Consider the following 18223-nt stretch of genomic DNA (forward strand, 5'->3'; position numbering starts at 1 on the left):
CCCTAATTCCCAATGAGATGGTATTTAGAGATGGAGATTTTCGGAAGTAATTAGGTTGTCAGGGTGGGGCCTTCACAATAAGATGAGCGGCTTTATAAGAAGAGACAAGAGAAGAACCTGGCTGGCTCAGTCAGTTAAGCGTCCAACTTTGGCTCAGGTCATGAGTTCTGGCAGTCCGTGGGTTCAGGCCCCATGTCAGGGTCTGTGCTGACAACTCAGAGCTGGAGCCTGCTTCATATTCTGTTTCCCTCCCTCTCTGCCCCTCTCCTGCTCACCTCGGTCAGTCTCTCTCTCACAAAATAAATACACATTTTTAAGAAGAAGAAGAGAAAAAGAGGGCTTGCTTCCTCTGCCTTTCTCCTCACCATGCAAAGCTGAGAGGAGAAGATGACCATCTGTGGACCAGGAACAAAGTCTTCATCAGGAGCAAAGTCAATCAGCACCTTGGTCCTGGACTTCTCCATCTCCTGAACTGTGAAAAATAAATTTCTGTTGTTTAAACCAAAGAAGAAGAAGAAGAAGAAGAAGAAGGAGAAGGAGAAGGAGGAGGAGGAGGAGGAGGAGGAGGAGGAGGAGGAGGAGGAGAAGAAGTCGTTATCATTTTGGAGGATGCATTGGAAGGAGGAAAAGGTGAGAAAGACCTTCTAATTAACTGTGACAAGCACAGTCATGGAAACAGGGAAGAGCGTGGTCTTGCTCATACCTAATTCAACTGCACTTTTGATTTTTTTTAATGTTTATTTATTTATGAGAGAGAGACAGAGCATGACACAGAATCTGAAGCAGGCTCCAGGCTCTGAGCTAGCTGTCAGCACAGAGCCTGATGCAGGGCTCAAACTCACAAACCATGAGATCATGACCTGAACTGAAGTCAGACGCTTAACCGACTGAGCCACCCAGGCGCCCTTCAATAGTACTTTTGGAGAGAACACTTTTCTCAGGCCTTCCTAAAACATTCAACTTAGTTTTCATAGAAATAATAGTTCAACTTTCTACACTCATGTTTCACAACTTTACACTTTATTTAACTAAATGATACCATGTGTGCCTAGAAGAAATGGGTTTGTTGGAAACCATCACTGCCTCCTGATAAACATTTATACCTCCATTGGCAGCTATTTCTCTTCTTTATGCCACATTTTTCTCACTTGTAAATGGTGTTGCTATAAGGACTTAATTAGATGATCTACCTAAAGTGCTTAGGAAGCATGCATAAACTCTGGCGTGTTCAAGTTCACAAGTGTGCCTTAGCTGATAAATTTGCTGGACGTTAATCCCAAGTTGGCTCCATAAAGGTACATCAGAACTTCTTCTACATTGGGGGTGCTTTTGCTAGCAAAATCATAGAAAATCTCCCACCACGATACTGCCTTCTATTGCCTGGTCTTCTAATGAAATGTACACTTGGTCCTCAGGATACCTGACTCATGCCTTATCCAAGAGCCTTATTCACATGTTTGACCTGAAGGCAGGAAACAGAACAAAAGCAACTTTCTCCTCCTTCAACATTTCAATGCTGCCACAAAAATAAGTAAATAACATCCTTTTTATTTTCCCAAAGGAACACTTACAATGAGCTTCTTAATCTCTCCTCCACTGGGCAGATATATTCTCAGGAGCATCACGTTGCAAGGTATATACACAAATTGCAAGAGTATTGTTGGGAGCAAAATATGACCTACTTCGTGACATTAGAGGACTCCCAGTGTAGATTCCCTTTCCCAGTCACTGGCAACCAGCTATAAGCATCCGAGATATGCCACACCTCTAGTGGGAAAGCTGGACGGTAAGGTCCTTGAGAGAAATATGACAGAAAGAGCAAAGGTTTTGTAAGTGGACATGACTGGATAAGATAAATAATCTTCGCTGAATTAAATCCTTCAAAAGACTTCATGTGTTAAGGCAGAAATGCACCTGGGTACATAGGAAGCATTTAATGAATGGTAGCCATTATTACTGATTATTCTCCAGGATAATTCTGACATTGATCCTTAGGGATAATGAGGCTCTAGCATGTGCTGGTTAAAAGCCAGGTTACCCTGGTTTAAATCCCAGGTCTTCTGTTCCTGAACTGGGTAAATGTGGGCAATTTCCTTTAACCTCTCTGTGCCTCATTTTCCCTATCTCAAAAATGAAAAAAGTAACAGAACCTATCTCAAAGGGTTGTTGTAAGAATTTAATGTTAGTATATGCAGGAGGTTTGAAATAGTGCTTGGAACTATTAAGTACTACGTCATCTATTATGTAACTACTGTATAGTAACTGTCTCTTTAACTGTGAACACCTTGAAACAAAGGTTATCTTTCCTTTCTGTATCTCCAGGGTGTCAAAAAGACTGCAACAGCTTAATAAATGTTAATGGAATGAAGGAAGCATCTCACATACCATGCAAATCAAGACTTTCTTTCCCTGGAAATGACATTAGCACAATTCAAACTAAGGAGGAGGAGGAAGCAATTTATTGTTGCTCTTATTTATTTGTTTGTTTTTAAGATTATATTTTGAAAGTAATTTCTTTACCCAAAAGGAGGCTCAAACTTACAACCCCAAGATCAAGAGTCACACACTCTACCCACTGAGCCAGCCAGGCACCCCTGTTGCTCACATTTAAATTCTCCAGGACTGAACCTTGCTTCAGGCACAGTTAAAACCAAATGTAGAAGGGAAGTGGCAGCTCCTTCCGAAATGTAGATTTCTCCAAAGGAAAGAATTTTCTGTTAAAAGGAAGATGGGAAAGAGATGCTGGGCAGGCAAAAATGTTAGATGCCAAAAGACGGTGGTCAGCTTTGTCAGTCCTTGACCATCCCAGACGATCAGAATCAGCCCAATTTTAATTGGTGTTTTAGAAAAAGGACCATAATTTTTCTAAGTGCCATAATTATTCCACATTTCAACTTCTCCACGTGAGGCTGTCCCTCACATCTAATCTAATCCATATTCCTTGAGTTTCTATTCAAGATATTTTTCTTTTTGTTTGTTCCACTGTAGAAATTAAAAAACAGTGAGGCAAATGCTTTACAATTCAATCTGAAGACATTTTGAGGAGGAACGACTTTATCCACGGTGCTGCCTGGAACAACATGGCAAGAAGCCCCGACTGGTGGGAAAGAGGACTGATCAATTGTTGATATCCACCTGCCCCAAGTTTTAGAATGCAAGGTGATCACACACTTGGCTGTGGTTGCATCCCAGAGTTTTGTAATCCTTCCTCTAAAAAAAAAGTTTCTTCTTCCTTCACCCAGCGCCCTTACTCAAACAGGATGGGCACAGAGGGAGTGTCAGAAGAGGTGGGATGGGAGACAATTTGTGCAGAATCAACATTCTTATTAAATTCTTCCCAGTTCCACTCGAACTCACCCAACACAGGACTCCAGCTCATCTGATGTGGGGCCTGAACTCGTGAACCTTGAGATCATGACCTGAGCCAAAGTCAGATGCTTAGCCCACTAAGCAGCTCAGATGCTCCAGGCCAGGTAGCTTCTATGTATAAACCATTTAATTAGAAGTAGAAATGCCAAGGAAAAAAAAAAGTAGAAAAACTATATTATCCAGTAATTCCACTACTGGGTATTTGCCCAAAGCATTATTTATGACAGCCAAGATATGGAAGTGACATAAATATCACCTGATGGGTGAATTGGTAAAGAAGGTGTGATATATATATATATATACACACACACACAATGGAATATTACTTGGTCACAAAAAAGAATGAGAGCTTACCATTTTGGGGAACATAGATGGATTGAAAGGGTATTATGCTAAGTAAAATAAGTCAGAAGGAAAAAGACAATACCATATGATTTCACTTATATGTGGAATCTAAAAACAAACAAAAGCAGACTCATAAATACAGAGAGCAAACTGGTGGTTGCCAGAGGGAAAGGGGGTGAGGGATGGACAGAATGAATGGAGAGGAGATACAGCCTTCCAGTTATGGAATCAATGAGTCATGGGAACAAAAGCACAACATAAGGAGTATAGTCAATGATGTGGTAATAACACTGTATGGTGACAGATGGTGACTACACTATCCTGTGAACATTGTATAATGTATAGAATTATCAAATCACATTGTTACATACCTGAAACTAATATAACATTGTATGTCAACTATACTTCTATAATAAAAATTTTAAAACCCAAGTTATAAATGCAAAAAAGAAAAGAAAATTCTTCCCAGTTCCATTTCAGTCTTGAGATGTACTTACGGGACCCAAAATTATTCCCCAGGGAATTAGCAAAGATATCGAGTGTGATTAGCATTTTTTGGATGCAAAAGAACATTGCACACTGCTCTGTACTCTGCTTGGATGTGCTGAGGTGGCACCTCAGGTGTTAGGAAAAAGGAGATGTGAGAAAGAATTGTTAAACCCACCAACAGCCCTTCCTCCCACTGAGGTCACATCATCTGAGGCGTGATCGCTGACCTCACATGTGCTCGTGCTGCCCTCTTCACCCTGATAGCGACATCTGTTTTGCCATAACTTTTTCCATGTATGTGTTCCACAGGCATACAAGGATCAGGCTGAATTGATTTCTATTTTGCCTGTCTCATTATCTTTTTTACTATGGAAAATTTCGGAAAAAAAACAAAATTAAAAAGAATAGTATATACCCATTATTCAGACTCAAACAGTTATTAAGATTTGACAATACTTGCTTATTATCTTTCTCCTTTCTCTGAGGAAGCATTTTATATGTTTGTTTGTGTGTTTATTTATTTAAATTAGGCTCCATGGGCACCTGGATGGCTCCATTGGTTGAGCTACTGACTCTGGTCATGTTCTGACAGTTTTTTGGGTTCGAGCCCTGTGTCGGGCTCTACACACTGAAGTCATGGAGCCTGCTGGGGATTCTCTTTCTCCAACTCTCTATGCTCCTCCCCCGCACACACTCTGTCTGTCTCTCTCAAAAGTTTTTTAAAAATTTTAATAAAGTAGCCTCCATGCACAGTGTAGGGCTTGAACTCTCAGCCCTGAGATCAAGGGTTGCATGCTCTACCAACTGACCTGGCCAGGCTTCCTGCTGTGAAACCATTTTTAAAGCAAATCTCAGGGGCTCCTGTGTGGCTCAGCCTGTTAGTTGTCTGACTCAGCCTCAGGTCATGATCTCGGGTTCATAAGTTTGAGCCCTATGTCAGGCTCTGTGCTGACAGCTCAGAGCCTAGAGCTTGCTTTGCGGATTCTGTGCCTCCCTCTCTCTCTGCCCATCCCCTGCTCACACTCTGTCTCTCTCTCTCAAAAATAAATAAAACATTAAAAAAAATTTAAAGCAAATCCCAGACCTCATGTTATTTTGTCTATAGATATTTCATTTGCATCTCTAAAATATATGAATATTTTCTCATATAACCATGCTGCCAGTAACACACCCAACAAAAGTAACAATTCCTTGATATCATCTAATTCTTAGACCATTTTCATAGTTCTCTGATACTGAAGAAATATCTTCGTTATTGTTGGTTTGTTAGAATCAGGATCCAGATGAGTTCCACACATTGCATTTGATGGTTATCTTTCGAGAATAGTATCTCCCAACTTTGCCCCACCTTTTTTTCTTCATGCCATTGACTTGTTGATGTTTAGTTGTTTTATAGAATATCTCATATTCTGGTGGCAGGTGAGTGGTTCAGTCAGCTAAACGTCTGAGTTCGGCTCAGGTCATGATCTCATAGTTCATGGGTTCGGACCCTGCATTGGGCTCAGTGCCGGTGGCTTGGAGACTGGAGCCTGCTTCAGATTCTGTGTCTCCCTTTCTCTCTGCCCTCCCCTGCCCATGCTCTGTCTCTCTCTCTCAAAAATAAACATTTTTTAAAAATCTCATGTTCTGGGTTTATCCATTCACATTCTCACAGCATCACTTAAATCTGAGCCTCTACTTCCTTTATTTCATGTAAAGTGGAGGCTAGTTCCAAAAGCCCTATTGGATTCACGTTCTTTTTTTTTTTTTTTTTTTCATGAGGGGCATCTCAAGAAGCACATGTTATCTGGCTGTCCTACTCTTACTGAATATTGGTCAGCAGATTCAGGTGATGTCAGCCAGATCTCTCCATTGGAAAGTTCTCCATAAGTTTCTCATCTAATGCTTTCATCCATTATTGGTCTTTGCCTTAATCAGTTATATCATTAGGATTGCAAAATGGTGATTTTTCTAATTCCAGCATTCCTTCCGCATTTATTGGCTGGGAATTGTCTGTAAAGAAGAATGTTTCCTCATCAATAGCCCCCAAACAGCTATTTGGTCACCCTGAAAGGCAGATTGAACTGGAAAGGCAGCATAATGCTTACTCATTTCCCTTCATAGGGCTTGATCTCATAAACTGTGAGATCATGACCTGAGCCAAAATCAAGAGCTGGAAGTTTAACCAATTAAGCCACCCGGGCACTTGAGTATTGATATTTTTCTTTGTGATATCCTCCACTGTTTTTCTGTTTAGATAACATTTTCCCTTTCTAAAAATACATTCAACATTATATTTTCTAGCATTCACTTGGGTATATGGCATGATCACCATGCAGGCAGTGCTTGGATAAAGCTGGCAGGCTAGAAACAACCAAGCATCATTAGACATATTTTATGAATTCAAAGAATATTTTGCAATAATGGGATACAATTCTTTATCTCAAAAATTGTCAGGGGTTAAAAAAAAACAAAACAATGAAAGTGAGCAGGAAGGAAAATGGCACCCTTAAAGTGCTGTTTTCAACTTAGCCGACAGTTAAATAAACAGCTAGCAAAGTGAATAAAGGAAAGAAGGAAGGAATAGGGAGAATGAATGAATGAACAAACAAATGAACAAAAGAATGAGAGAAAGAAAGAGAGAATAAAAGAAGAGAGAAAGGAGGAAGGAAGGAAGAGGGAGGGAGGGAGGAAGGAAGGAAAGGGGAGGGAGGGAGGAAAGGAGGGAACCGGTTGATTGAAGGAGGCTTAGGAAACACCACTCAATACAAATATGGATCTTGTGCAGATCATGATTCCAATAAGCCAACTTAAATAAAAGAGATATATTTGGAATTTGAATACTGTGTATTTGATGACAATAAAGAATAATTATTTTGTTAGTTGTAATAATTGTGGATATATTTTTAAAGAAGTTCTTATCTTTTATTTTTATTTTTATTTATTTATTTTTTTAATTTTATTTATTTCTAGGAGAGAGAGAGAGAAAGACAGCGTGAGCAGGGGAGGGTCAGAGAGAGAGGGAGTCACAGACTGAAACAGGCTCCAGGCTCTGAGCTGGCAGTCAGCACAGAGCCTGACACGGGCCTTGAACCCACGAACCGCGAGATCATGACCTAAGCGAAAGTCGGACGCTTAACCGACTAAGCCACCCAGGCGCCCCAAGAAGTTCTTATCTTTTAGAGATACATATGAAAAGATACGATGTCTGGGATTTACTTCAAAATAATGCAGTGGTCAGAGAGAGGATATAAATGAGATGAGATAAGCTATGAGTTGTTAATTGTTGATGTTGGGTGATGTGTATATGAGGGTGTATTATACTGTCCTTTCTATTTTTCTATACATTAATATTTGAATTTTCCCACGATAAAATTTTTTTTAAAAGAGATTAAAAATATATATATAGTGGCAATGATGTGGCAGTAAGGAAATTATAAATATTCCCAGATAGGTGGTAAACCTCCAGTGTATCAAGGTGGCATATTTGGGGAAGATCATGGCCTCATCTAAGCTGGCTGCCCCTCACCAGTGTGCGTGGAATTTCACAACAGCAAGGCTTTACTGAGAGCCTTCTGTGTATCAAATCCAATGCGAGAGAAAGGTTCTTCCACTCTGAGGCAGAAAGAGATGTGCAATGTACCAGTTACAGAAATAGTATAATGAAATCATTGCTCACACAAAAAGTCCCTAAAGGTTCATCTAAAATAGACATACATCATTTTTTAAAATGATGTTTAAAAATACAGTTTTAAAAATACACTTTTCTTAAGAAAAGAATAAAGCACAAGCAGACCATGTCATAGTGCTATTTAAAATGATCCATGAATTTTCTTTTTTCCTAAGTTTTTAAAAATATATTTATTTATTTTTAAGAGAGAGAGAGAGACAGAGTGTGAGCAGGGGAGGGGCAGAGAGAGAGGGAGACATGGAATCTGAAGCAGGCTCCAGGCTCTGAGCTGTCAGTACAGAGCCCCATTTGGGGCTTGAATCCACAGACCACGAGATCATGACCTGAGCCAAAGTTGGATGCTTAACCGACTGAACCACCCAGGTGCCCCCTCAACAAATTTTCTAATTGTCATCAGGACAAAACCCCTTAGCTAGGCCTACCTCACATCCAGACCCTGCCTCTTTCCCCAAGCCCTATCTCTGCTCTTCATCCCTACTCACTTTAAATTCCAGCCAGTGGAAAGGGCTTGCAGTTCCTAGAACATGCCTCTCAGAGTTTATGTTCTCCTGGGGGAGTTTCAGTCATTCATTCATTCAGTAGCATTCACTGACCTCCTCAGCTGTCCCAGGCTTTGTGGTCTGCACTGTCTCATCACTACTCATCACCTGGACTGTCTTTTTCCTTCATCAGTTCTTTCTTCCAGTCTCATCTTACCTGTTACCTTCTCTGAGAAACCATCTTTGAACCACTCTTCTGTACTCTTTGTATATGGGAAGCACCAGGGAAAGAATGGACACATGTCCTGTTTTTCCCACCATATTCTGAGGGCAGAGATAAGATCCTGTTTAGGCAGTGTGTGACCTAAGGCTTTGGTCATATTAGAAGATCAATAAACGCGGGGTGCGTGGGTGGCTCAGTCAGTTAAGTGTCCAACTCTTGATTTCAGCTTAGGTCATGATCTCACGGTTATGAGATAGAGCCCTGCATTGGGCTCTGCACTGAGTGTGGAGCCTGCTTGGGATTCTCTCCCTCTCTGTCTCTCTCTCTCTCTCTCAATCTCTCTTTCTGCCCCTCCCCCACTTGCATGCACACTTGCTCTGTCTCAAAAAATAAATAAAAATAAACATTAAAAAAAATCAATAAATACTTGTTCAACAAATGAGTAAATGAATAAATGGAGCTTCCCCTACTGGCAAGTGAACCCACAAGGGCAAGGATTTTTGTTGTTTTCTTTTGCGTTATCCTTAGCACCTAGGGCGGTACCTGGCACATTAAATATTTATTGAAATAATTAAAGGTACTTGTCAAAGAAAAGCCAAGGAGATATCTATGTTAAAACTCACGTGCAAACTGGTTATTTGCTGTGGTCAACCTGTCTATGGATTGGCAGAAGACTTTGATCCAGGGCTAAAAAAGAAATCAAAGAGAAAATGTGTTTTAGAGGTCAAATACAAATCCATATTTTATTGAGTTAATAACCTACATTTAAAAACTATCCCTAAGTCCAAAAGAGACTAAGACATTTACTTATTTGTTTTTACATGTATTATTTTAGAAATCACTATACTTAATGTTGATTTTACTTCACCTAAAAACAAATTAAGATTTCTGGAACTTAAGTAGAGTCTCACTTGACACGGGTCATTTTCTATGTGCCCATATTGCTTGTGGATCTAGAGAAATATATGCAGCAAAGGGGCAGCACATGATTTCTTACACCAGGAACAGCCAGAACCCAAGGAAATCATGAATGACATCACCCATATTGATCTAATTTCTAAAAGACAATGGAATAATTTCTCCTTGCCCAAACCTTACTGCAGCAGTTTGGACCAGCAATTCCATAGCGGGGTGATGGGAGGGCCGCACGGACAAAGGACAATTGTTGACCTCCCCACAGCAGCAGGATGGTTTACAAAGTGGTCTTTCTTAGGAGTTCTGCCTGGGACAATTGTATACCACATGACAGGTGCTCTTACATAAGTAAGGCCAAATTGGATTCCATTTGGACTTCTCTTCTCAAAACCATCTTTCTCTGGATGTGTCCTCTCTAAGTCACTAAAACAACAGAAGGGAAAAATGAGATCTTGAACTTCCCAGGGAACTGAGGCAGGATTTACTTCCTCCGTCTTTCCTCACCCACCTTTTCACAGCTGCGATCCGCTGGGACCTCTTTTGAGAGGAGCTTTTATTCCCTGCTTTCTTTCAGGATCCTGCCTCATATAATCTTCACTGGCTTTTCACAAAGAAAACTAGGACTCCCATTTATTTGATTCAATCCACCGCTACATTCAGCCTTGAAAACAGCATGCAAGGCATTATTCTCTAATGGGAACAAATAGCACAATGGACCCAACTATTTTCCATGAGGCTGATTTTTGCTAATCCAACACATTTATCTTCAAACATTTTCAGTGCTGTTGAGAAATAAGTGGCACCGGAAAGGGCAGTATCTCCCAGCAGGCAACTCAAAAATGTATAAGAGTGCCTGGGTGGCTCAGTTGGTTGGTTGTCCGACTTCATCTCAGGTCATGATCACGGTTCGTGGGTTCGAGCCCCACATCGGGCTCTGTGCTGACAGCCTGGAGCCTGCTGCAAATTCTGTGTCTTCCTCTCTTTCTGCCCCTCTTCTGCTCATAGTCTCTCAAAAAATGAATAAAAACATTAAAAAGATTTTTAAAAAGTGTATAGACAATAGATCTTAATGTGAAAGTAAGTCAATAACTTGTGGAGTGGCAGTATGACCATTTTGTGTACTATCAAGATGGATATACTACACATGCCTCTGACATAACAATTCTGCTGTAAGATTCTAGCTCACAAGAATGCTCACTCCTGGGAGCAAAAGCATATGAACAGCGTTACTTATTGAATCACATGTATAGAGCCACATGAACTGACAAAAAGAGACACGCTGAATATTGCAATGTGGAAAAAGTAAATTGCAGAACAATATGTAATACATGATTTCATTTTTGTTTAAAAATAACCCACACCATATGTATATGGATGAATGTACTTTTATATATTTACAGAAATAAAGAAAAAGTCTGGAAAGAAACCAACAACAAACTGTTAATGGTAGTTCCTTCCTCTGGAGAGTGAAATTGGGAAAGTTTCACTTTTTAATCCATCAACTTTGGAATTATTTAAATTTATGCTTTAGAAAACAATAAATGATGTAAATAACTGGATTATTACAAGGTAGTTAACACTTACAGAGTGTTTATTCTGAGCTGGGCAAGTGCTGGACACTTTACTTACTTGCTCCTCCAACTTTCTGAAGTGGGTAATATTATCCCCCCTTACAGATGACAAAACAGATTCTGGGAAGTGAGTAACTTACTCAAGGCAACAGGGCTAGTAAGTAGTAAAGCTGGGACTTGAACCCAGGGCTTTCTGACTTCAAGGCCCAAGACATTCCCTTTGGTTCAACAATGCCATTCAGTATGACATAGTCTTGACTCAGTAGATGGACTTATTAACAATGCTACATGGCTACTAAATGTTAAGTTTATTTTTTAATACACAAATGGGGAAGGATAGTGTAATGAATCTATGTGCTCATTATCATTCAGGGGTAAATTATTAATATTCTGTATCATTGTTACATCTACCTCCAACACATATTTTTTAGGAATCTTTTTAATACCATTCAAGACATCATTTCATCTCACCATAAATACTTCAATCTCTAAAAATAAGGAAAATATTTTTAAAAACATGATGATGTGTTAAATATCATTTTCACACATAAAGTTAACAATCATTCCTTAATATTATCAACAGCCAGGGCACCTGGGTGCCTGAGTCAGTTGAGCATCCAACTTCAGCTTAGGTCATGATCTCACTGTTCCAGGGTTCAAGCCCCACATTGGGCCTGCTACTGCTAGCACAGAGTCCACTTTGGATCCTCTGTCCCTCTCTTTCTCTCTCTCTTCCCCTCTCCCACTCATGTTCTCTGCCTCAAAAATAAACAACAAAAAAATCTTATAAAATATTATCAACACTCAAACCATGTGAATTTTCCCAGATTATCTCAAATATATCTTCTTGTGGTTATTCAAATTTATATCACTTGAATCTTTATCTCCTTGAATCTATGATTTCCCCCTTCCTTTTGTTTCATATGACTCATTTATTGAAGAAATGGAACCCTTTGTCTTACAGACTTTCCCATCTTCTCGATTTGATTTCTTAGATCCTTATGGTATCATTTAACAGGCTTCTCTATTCTTTATATTTCTCACAAACTGGTAATTCGAGACATCATATTCTAAATTCAGGTTCAATCCTTTTGGCAAGACTTTGTCTTAAATGGTGATGTGTACTTCCTACTGCATTTTATCAAGAGGCAATTACTGTCTGGCTGTCCCACTTTCAATAATGCTAAGGTTGAATAAGGGTTCAGGGGTGTCAGGTTTTATTCAGGGAATAAAATTCCTCATCAACCTTCCACCTAATAGTGTTGGTACTCATTGATGGCTTTTGCCTATACCCATTATTTCATTAGGGGTTTAGGGCCACTTAAAATCCTGTAAGGCTTAGGTATTTTTTAACAAAAATCCTCAGATAGAAATACTATATCTTAGTTTTGGGGAAAAATATCCAAAAAATCTTTTCTCTACTACCCATCATGAATTTTTCTTGTTTTCACATTTTGTGAAAGTAATTGAGTTTCTATTGTATTTTATTTGAGCTTTTTTGAATAATTGATTTTTATTTTCCTGAGACCATCAGTATTCTGAAAGCCTCTAAGCCCCATCTGGGACCATTTTGCTACTTAGATTGACATTTTTATTAACTTGTTATTTGGAATTTTGATCTATGCTTCAATTCCTAAATAATTCATAAAAAGTCAGAAGAAAAAGAAAAGATCCCCCATTCTTCTGTGACAAATGTCACAGAAAGCCAGTTAAACATCTCTGAATCATTTTAAATTTCATGCCCAGGGTAAAGGTGGTCAATTTCAATGATTCTAAGTTTGCTCTTATTCATTTCACATTTATCATGGTTTCTGTCCTGTGCCAGGTTCTGAGGCTAAAGACAGAAAAGGCCTAGGCCCTATCCTCCAAGGGTTCACAGCCTTCTATGCTGATGAAATTGGGAAATGTCCCATGGGACCCCAGAGTGGCTCAGTTGGTTAAGCATCAGACTCTTGATTTTGGCTCAGGTCATGATCTCATGGTTCGTGAGTTCAAGAAACCCCAGAGTCAGGCTCTGTGTAGGGCCTGCTTGGGAGTCTCTCTCTTTTTCCCTCTCTCTCTCCCCTTCCCCCACCGCTCTTGCTCAAAATAAAAAAATAAATGTAAAAAAATTGGGAAATGTCCCAAAGGTTCTTGGGTTACAGGGAGGAGTCACCCCTGACTATGGAATCAGGGAAAGCTTCTCAAAGGAGATGTTGAGTTTGAAGGATGAGTGGAAAGTAACTAGGGGAAGGGCATTCCAGGAAAAGAAAGCCCATACAAAGGCATGGATGCAGGAAAGAATAGGCTCTTTCAGAGCACTGCACATGGCTTTGTATGGCTAGAGAGTAAGGTTGTTGGGGAGGGGGTGGCTGTGGTGGAGAAGGGGCAGGGCCAGGGCAGGAAGAGCCTTGTCTGCCATGTTAAAGAGTTAGGATGTCCCTGAAGGATTTTAAGCAGAAGAGTGACAGAGTCTGATTCATATTGTATATTTTTTCCTCTATAGATGTTTTCTCTTTTTTCTCTATTTAAGTCAAATTCACATAACAAAAAATTAATCATTTTAAAGTGAGCAACCCAGCAGCATTTGGCACATTCACAATGTCGTACAACCACTACCTCTGTTAGCTCTAAAATTCTTTCATCACCCCAAAAGGAAACCCATAGCCATTAAGCAGGCACTCCCCATCGTCCCCTCTCCCAACCCTGGCCACCACCAGTCAGCCCTCTACCTCAGTACATTTTGATTTCTAAAAATTACACAAGTAATATGGATTAATTATGGAACAATCAGAATACAGATGAGTAAAAGAGAAAAATAAATATTGCTCATAATCTTAGCATCATTTTGTTTGCTGTGTATCCTTCTAAGCAGTTTTTGTTCTGAGTTTTCCCACCCTCATTTTCCATGTACTTTACAGGGTCCTCTAACCTTTTGGGGTCTCTCCTCCCCAACTTTTGAGATGTAAAAGAATTCTGCTTGAACCCCTATCCTATGAATGACATGGAACCCAAGTCCCTACCAATATTTCTGAGGGCTCTTGCGGGGGTTAGAGATGGAGGTGGGGGTGTGTTCCCTTTGACTGCCTCTAGGTCTGATTTTCTGCCTTGATCTCTGCCCCTTATTTCACCTCTTGGGCACATTTTCCCTTCTACACTTCTCCAATCCCTTCTTTCCCCCCACATATGGCCTAACTAAACAAGGTGGTGTATTAGCAAATATTTTTTAAAAATTTTGGGGCAACAGAGGATGGCTTGTATTGAAGCCCAACTTGGAGAACAACTTGAAACTGAGTTTCAGAGAGGAGTTCTGAGTCCCTTAGTCATTCTTATCATTGGCCATCCCTCCATGTGGCACTGTGACAGCACCAGTTGCTGGCTTCCCCCCTTCCCTATCTTTCTCAATTTCCTCTTGCTATAGACTCCAAAGCATTCATTGCCAATTCCCATTCCCTTTTGCACAAGGCAATTCAAGGCTCCCATGGCTTTACTCCAAATGCAAAGAGCTCCTAAGCAATTTTGCTAAGTCAAAAGAGCTTCTCCCTATCAGAACTCTAGTGCCAGGTTGTCCAGCTAATAACTTTCCCCCTACTGGCTGCATTTCCATTATTGCTTTCTTACTTTAAATACCTTTCCTTAGATATTTTTTGTTCTTATTCTTCTATATTGTTTGAAATGGCTGCATACATTGCCTATTTTTGGACACTGAGGTTGTTTCCAATGCTTTATTATTATAGACAGTGCCCTGTTATATATTAAAGATTATTAAGGGCATATATATCCTTATTATACACATGGATATATACCCTTAATTACTTCTTTACTGTACATTCCTAGTAGTAGCATTATCTTAAAGGACTGTATGAATTGAGGTACCCAGTAATGTTTGAAGGTACCTGAATCTATTAACCATTGTTATTTTATGTTTATTAGCCATTTGAGGTTTTTTTCTTGTGTAAAATACCTTTTCTGGTCAATTATACGGTTTTATTTTTCACTTATTGACTTGTAGGGTCTTTGAACATCAAGGATATGAACTTTGGTTAAGGATATTTCGTATAATGCCATCTGTCTTTTAATTTAGTTTATGGTGAATTTTGCTGTAAAAGACTCACATTTTTATACAATCACATCTATCATCCTTTATGAGCTCTGCTTTTAGCTTCATGTTTAGAAAGTCATTACTCACTCTGAAGTTTTGTTGATATTCACCTGTATTTTCTCCTTCTTACATTACAAATTTTAATCCTTCAGGAATGTATCTTTGTGTACTGTGTGAGTTTGGGTCATGGTGATAGAGTTATCTTAACACCCCCACCAACAGGAGGCACAAGCTTTTTTATGTACTAAATTCTTATATGTACTTAGATATATTTCTGAAGTGTACTTTTTACTTAGTAATGTTTTAATTATTGTATCTGGCTGGTTCACCTTAATATCTGGTAGGAAAAGACATTTTTGGTATTACTCTTCCTAAAGATGTGCTTGACTTTCTTTTTTTCTTTTTTGTTTTTTCTTTCTCTTTTGTTTTTTTTCAAAACATTTACTTCGCATCTTACACCAGACACCCTGAAGTCTGCATCATGACTGGAGGATTACCCCCAGGGTTTACAGCCAGTGTGTCCATCTCAACAGCATGATCCTGGGAGTGAGCACAGGCAGGACCTCCGGGAGAGGAAGGGCGCGGGGCAGGGGAGGACTTCAATCCTTTCGTAAGGAAAAGGCAGTAGAGCATTCTGACTCACTGAAAACTAGTGCAAACATTTTTCAAAATAAACTTTTAAATAGATTTCTTTCACATTCTAAAAAAAGTTATTTTTATTGGGATTGAGTTAAAATTGATAGGCTTAGCCTGAAGAAAAATAATACCTTTACAATATTAAATCTTCCAATATAGTAGTATGGCTCTCCTTTTATTCAAATCTCCTTTTAGATTCGTGGTAAAGTTTTATAGATATGCACATTTATAATTAAGTGTATTATTAGGAGCTTTGATTTTTTTATTACCATGATAGATGGGTTCTTCATTCCATTAATTTTCTTAACTAATTATTGCTGATACATTTATTAATTTTTAAATATTTCCTTCATAATTGCCAAATTTTCTGAAATCTCTTGTTCATTCTAACAGTTTTGCAAGCAAACATACAGTTTTCAAACAATGATAATTTTGTGTTCCTATCAAGTATTTATACCTCTCTCATTTCTTTTTGTCATTACAGACAAAATTGACACTTCAGAATAATCTTAAATAATGGTAATGACAATCAAATTATTACCTTTAATGGAAATGCTTGTAATGTTTTATTGCTAAGTATAATGTTGGCTATTGATTTGAGAGCAACATTCCTTAACATGTTAACATGTTAAGATTTTCTTAAACCAAAAATGTATGTTGATTTTTATCAAACTTTTTAGCATTGTGTTAAGATGATCTTATGATTTTTTTCCTTGACATCCTTGATCAATACATAATCTATTCTACATTGATTTCATAAATTATGTAAACAGGTACTTTGACCATTGAACTTTTCTTATATCTATGGAGTAATCATATTTGGTCATGGTGATTTGCCTTTTAAAATTATAATTGCAGGTTTGGTTTGGAAAATGGATTGAAAAGAGACAAATTCAAAGGCAGAGAGAGTATTTAGGAAGCAATTACAGTTTTGAAATAAAACAATGGTAGTGAAAACAGAGAAGAGGTCTGGATCTGAGAGATGTTTAAGAAAAATATCAATACTAGCTCTTTAGGTATGAAATCTGAAGTGAAGAAAGGAATTCAGGAGAACTGCTAGGTTCTTGGTTTGGTGACATTTACCAAGAAAGGGCTTCGGGAAGAAAAGTGGGTTTGGTGGGAGTTGGAGGAGAGAGCAGATAAAGTATGAACTCCTGACATCCTCAAGTCCCGAGTGGAACACCCACACATACTGACAGGTAAGTCATCATATATATGTATCTAGACCAGAAAGATCTGGGCTGCAGATATCAACTTGGTGATTAGTAGTGTGTAGAAAACAGTTAAGCGTGAGAGCGTGAGAACACAAGAAGTCTGAAATGAAACCACAAAGAATGACTCATTTTAAGAGATGGGAGAAGGAAGAAGTGGGCTGTGTATGGCACACAACTTTACTTCCCTCGACTGTTTCCTTCTTTCCAAAGGCATCTCTCACCTGCTGGGCTGCTGCCACCTCTGCTGAGTTCCCTGGAGTCACAACAGAAGTTCCAGAACTGCATGACCTGCACACCGTCTCATCTGTACTGGTTTCTCCTCACTCTCAGATTAGATGAAATGTTGTAGCACAGAGCATGAAATCTTGCTTCTGTAGCTGGTATCAGTGGACCAGGTAATTCACCATGGAAGTTGCACAAAAGTACAGGAGAGTTAGCTTCTTTTTTTTTTTAATTCTTTATAGTTTATTTATTTTTGAGACAGAGAGAGGCAGAACATGAGTTGGGGGTGGGGGAGGGTCAGAGAGAGAGGGAGACACAGAATCTGAAACAGGCTCCAGGCTCTGAGCTGTCAGTACAGAGCCTGACGCAGGGCTCGAACCCATGAACTGCAAGATCATGACCGCAGAGGAAGTCAGACGCTTAACCGACTGAGCCACCCAGGCGCCCCAGGAGAGTTAGCTTCTTGTGGGGAAAGCTTGACAAATGGGAAATGAGAGATGAAAGTAGGTAGACAGATAATTTTTCTCATTTTCCCTTCTACAGACTACTTCAAGTTTGGGATTTCTCCTTATGGTCATGACAAAGAACCTCTATGGCTCAAAGAATTTACCAAAGTTACCTATTTCTCATCATGGCTTATTGAAAGTAGTGCCATCATGGTAACACATCATACTGAACTATTTGCCTTTCTCCTTCATTTTTACTCTCCTAAGCTTGTACCTGCCCCAGCCCACCCCCCACACACAAAAGAATCAGCACTTTGGGGCGCCTGGTGGCTCAGTCGGTTAAGCGTCCGACTTCAGCTCAGGTCATGATCTCACCGGTTCATGGGTTTGAGCCCCGCATCGGGCTCTATGCTGACAGCTAGCTCAGAGCCTGGGTCCTGTTTCAGATTCTGTGTCTCCCTCTCTCTCTGACCCTCCCCTGCTCATGTTGTCTCTCTCTCTGAAATAAATAAAACATCAAAAATTTTTTTAAAAAAGAATCAGCACTTTAATCTTGACCCCAG

This window comes from Hyaena hyaena, unplaced genomic scaffold (genome assembly GCF_003009895.1).
Source record: "Hyaena hyaena isolate Hyena2069 unplaced genomic scaffold, ASM300989v1 scaffold_34, whole genome shotgun sequence".
In the NCBI taxonomy this organism is placed as follows: domain Eukaryota; kingdom Metazoa; phylum Chordata; class Mammalia; order Carnivora; family Hyaenidae; genus Hyaena; species Hyaena hyaena.